Source organism: Hemitrygon akajei, unplaced genomic scaffold, assembly GCF_048418815.1.
Source record: "Hemitrygon akajei unplaced genomic scaffold, sHemAka1.3 Scf000126, whole genome shotgun sequence".
NCBI classification, from domain to species: Eukaryota; Metazoa; Chordata; class Chondrichthyes; order Myliobatiformes; family Dasyatidae; genus Hemitrygon; species Hemitrygon akajei.
The window spans coordinates 1,363,480-1,368,573 of record NW_027332012.1 but is presented as its reverse complement, the minus strand read 5'-3'; positions in this window follow the sequence as shown (position 1 = coordinate 1,368,573).

The window sequence follows — 5,094 nt, the reverse complement described above, 5'->3', positions numbered from 1 at the left end:
TCACCTCCCACAGTGCCCTGAGGTACATCTCGTCCGGTCTCCATCAGAAACAATCTCCTCCCACAGTGGCCTGGGGTACATCTCGTCCGGTCTCCATCAGAAATAATCTCCTCCCACAGTGGCCTGGGTTACATCTCGTCCGGTCTCCATCAGAAATAATCTCCTCCCACAGTGGCCTGGGGTACATCTCGTCCGGTCTCCATCAGAAACAGGCCATTCGGTCCATCATCTTCTATCAATTTCTCTGCTTCAGAATTCTCCTCCCACCAGCTCACCGCACTCAGCAACAAAGCCCCGAACTCGATGGTCCCTCACGTGTTTATCCAGCTTTCCGATTACATTCAATCTCTCTTGTTCCGCTTCAACCACTCCTGCGGCAGCGAGTTCCTCTTCACTAAATTTCTTATGGGATTTATTAAAATCCATCTGGAATTTTATCTGCCTCAATTCTTCCCATAAATAGAGGAACATCCTCCCACCGATCACAATTAAATCCATCACTGATCCTAAATTCTTCCATCTTATCACCCTGATGTCGTATCCAGATGAAAATGCACAGCCTGTCCTGTTTTCCCTGTAAGTTTCATCCTCTCAGTAATGGTCTGACATTCAGAAACTTTCCCTGTAATTTACTCCGTGGTTCTGTATTGTCCGTGTATGTGAGTGATTGCGAGATTGGGAATTTTCAACACCCTGTAATGATTTGGATGAAATACAGAATATGGACAATAAGTCCAAGTCTAATCAGATTTGTGTTTGATTTTTTTTAGGAGGAAGCTCGTCGGAACAGGAGGTAGGACATGCTCTTTATTGAAAACCTGTATAGTTAAAAATTGCAGTTTATAACCAGCAGGTTAATATTTACAGGATTAATGATGACATCCAGGAATTGTCAGTGACAGATGAGGCCCTACCGGTTGAAAAATTCGATCATCCCTATTTGTTGAACACAGTGCTGAGACAAATACGTGATGCCATTAATCGAGGTAAAACTTAAAAAGATTCATTTCATTTCTCCTTGTTCAATTAAGTTTTGAAGCAAGTACTGGCTGTGATAATGGACTGAAGGGGAATTGAAGTTTATTCCACATCAACCCCACTGACTAAGGGGCATCACTGTCACATGGTCAGCTGGAGATGTCAGACCCCTGAACACACCAGCACAGGGTCACAATACAACCAATTCACGGGATTGTCAGATGAACCACTGTGTCCTGATCCCAGGCACACTGCACTAACACGCCAAGACATTAATTTCAATCCTGCTACAGGAGCTGGCAAATTAATACTGACTTGATGATATTGCACGAATAAAAGCGGGTATTAGAGTGGTTACCGGTATTGTCAGAAAAATACACAAGTCCTCCGTGCGCAGTGAGTGCAGACTCTGACTGACACGGGTCTTCACCCCACCCCCTCCTGAACCCACAACTCTCACTGATGTTAGATGGAGAGGTGGGGAGCTGTAGTGACAGGGGACTCAATCGTCAGGGGAGCAGACAGGAGAATCTGTGAAAGTGAACGGGACACCCGAATGGTATGTTGCCTTCCAGGTGCCAGGGTCAGGGACGTCTGGGATCATGTCCGCAGAATTTCAGAGACGAGGAGAAAACAGCCAGATATCTTGGTATATATTGGTACCAGTGACACAGGAAGTAAAAGCAAACTGGTCATGAAGATAGAATTTAGATAGCTCAGTAGAAAGCTGAGAAGCAGTACCTCCAGGGTTGTAATTTCTGGAATGTTGTCTGTGTCACGTGCCGGTGTGGGTAGGAACAGGAGGTTTTGGCAGATAAATGTGTGGCTGAGAAGCTGGTGCAGGGGGCAGAGCTTCAGCTTCTTGGATCATTGGGATCTCTTCTGGGGGAAGTATGACCTGTTCAAAAGTGATGGGTTGCACCTGAACCCGGGGAGGGAACAATATTCTCTGAGAGAGGTTCGATAGAGCTTTAGGGGAGGGTTTCAACTAATTTGGCGGGGGGGGGGGGGTGGGAACGAGAGTGCAGGGACGCTGGATAGGACTGATGGTAAAAAAAAGAGAGAAAGCGTGCAGTTAGACTGTCAGATAGGGCGGACAGCTGCGAGTACAGAATTGCAGCCAGCAGGGTGAGTATCAGTGCATTAGGGACGCAGAATCAAAAAGGGTAGCAAATACAAAACTCAAGGTGTTAGATCTCAATACATGGAGTATAAAAAAATAAGGTTACAGATTATCGGGTGTGATGTTGTGGCCATCACGGAATCGTGACTGCAGGATGGTTGCAGTTGGGAGCTGAATGACCAAGGTTACACTATGTATCGGTGGTATAGGAAAGTATGCAGAGGGGGTGACATGGCTCTGCTGGTCAATCAGTAAAAAGTTGTGACATAAGATACGAAGATGTTGGATCCTTGTGGGTTGAGTTATGAAACTACAAATGTAAAGGACCCTGATAACAGTTACGTACAGTCATCGCAACAGTAGCTGGGATGTGGACCACATGTTACAACTGGAAATAGAAAAGGCATGTCAAAAGGACAAATGTTATTTTAGTCATGGGAGATTTGAACATGCAGGTCAGTTGGGAAAATCAGGTTGGTAATGGATTTCAAGAGAGTGAATTTGTTCAATGCCTAAGAGATGGCTTTTTAGAGCAGTTTGTCCCTGAGCCTACCAGGAAATCAGCTCTACTCTATTGGGTGTTATATATTGAACCGGAGGTGATTAGCAAAATATCCATTATGAGGCAGTGTTCACAACATGACAGAGTACAATTTGAAATTTGATAAGGAGACAGTAAAGTCAGACGTTGTAGTATTTCACTGGAATAAAGGAAATTACAGTGGTCTGAGAGAGGAGTTGGCCAAAGTAAATTGGAAGGAGGTGCTGGCAGTGATGAGAGCAGAGCGGAAATGGTGTCAGTTTCTGGGAAAATGAGGAAGGTGATGGACAGGTGTATTCCAAAAATAAATAAATACTCAAATGGCAAAATAGTAAAACCGTGGCTGACAAGGGAAGACAAGCTAATGTAAAAGCAAGACAGAGGGTATACAACAAAGCAAACATTAGTAGGAAGACAGAGGATTGGGAAGCTTTCAAATATCTACAGAGAGGAACTAAAAGAATTATTGGGAGGTGAAAAATGAAACATGAAATTGAATTGAATTGAATTGACTTTATTACTTTCATCCTTCATATACACGGAGTAAAAATCTTTTGGCTACATCTCTGTCCAGATGAGCAATGTGCAATTTATAGTAAACTATGATAAATAATATGTATATCATGCTTGTCAATATAACATGGAAATACAGTTGTCTCAGCACGAGTTAATCAGTCTGATGGCCTGGTTGAAGAAGCTGTCCCGGAGCCTGTTCCTCCTGGCTTTTATGCTGCGGTACGGTATCCCGGATGGTAGCAACTGGTACAGGTTGTGGTTGGGGTTACGCGGGTCTCCAGTGATCCTTCAGCCCTTTTTACACACCTGTCTTTGTAAAACAAGCTGGCAAAGAACATCAAATTGCTTTTCGTATTTTAAAAAATAGAGATGAAAGTGGATATAAGATCACTAGATAATGAGGCCGGATATATACTAACGGGGGACAAAGAGATGTTAGGTGAACAAAAATGAGTACTTTGCATCAGTCTTCACCGTGGAAGACACCAGCACTGTGTTGAAGGGTGCGAGGGAAGAGAAGTGAGTGCAGTTACTGTTACAAGGGAGAAGGTGCTCAAAAAGCTGAAAGACCTAAAGGTACATAAGTCACCCGGACCAGATGAACTGCACCCTAGTGTTCTGAAAGAGGTTTTGGTAGACATTGTGGAGACATTTGAAATGATCTTTCAAAAATCATTGGTGCCAGAGGACTGGAAAATTGCAAATGTCACTTAACTCTTTAATGTCAATCTACGCTTTAGTAAGGAGGAAGGCAGCAGAAAGGAATTTATTGACCTGTTAGCCTCACCTCTGTGGTTGGGAAGAAATTGGAGTCAGTTGTTAAGTATGAGGTTATGGAATACTTGGTGACACTAAACAAGGTAGGAGAAGTCAGCCTGGATTCCCTGAGGGAATATGTTGCCTGACAAACCTGTTGGAATTCTTTGAGGGGATTACAAGTAGGATCGATAAAGGGGATGTAGTGGATGTTGTATATTCGGAATCGCAGAAGGCCATTGACAAGGTTCCACACATGAAGCTGCTTACCAAGTTAAGAGCTCATGTTACAGAAAGTTATTGGCTTAGTTAGAGCATTGGCTGACTGGTAGGAAACAGCAAATGAGAGTAAAGCGATCCTTTTCAGGTTGGCTGCCAGTGACTAATGACATTCTACAGGGGTCATCATTTTATGCTGTTTATCCGTATACCCACCTCTCTCTTTCTGTGGGTATATTACCCCATAGATCCCTCATAAAAAAAAATCTGTCTCACTTTCAGTCTGAGCTCCTTGGTTCTGTACTCCCATTTCCCGGAAAAAGACTCACCTTATCTGAGCCCCTTATGAACGTATTTACCTCGATAAGGGGGTCATCACTCAACATCCGACACTCCAGCGAAATAGCCCGAGATTATCCACTCTCTGCTTTTTTTACCCAAGCCCCCAGTCCTGGTAACATCCTCCTGAAGCCTCCTGTCCAGTGCAATGACATCCTCCCCATATTCGGGAACCGGAAATGTAGACAATACCCCTAGTGTGGTCTATCATCGACATCAAAGACCTTACTTCAGTTCATGTGGACGTGTCGAATAGGCTGATGAATACAGCACTGAAGGTGTTGTATTTGAATGCACCAGTATACGGAATAAGGGAGATGATGTTGTAGCACAGGTAGAGATTGGCAGGGACAACGTTGCTGGCATCACTGATTTGTGGTGGAAGGAGATTCTGGCTTGAAGCTCAACATTCCAGGATACACCTTGTATTCAAAGGACAGGCAGGTAGGTAGAGAGGCTGGGGAGGCTCTGTTGGTAAAATATGAAATGAAATCCTTAGGGAGAGGTGACATAGGATTGGAAGATGTAGAGTCATTGTGGGTAAAGTTAAAAAACTGCAAGGGTAAAAAGACCCTGATGAGAGTTGTGTACAGGCTTCCAAATAGTAGCCATGAATAGAAAT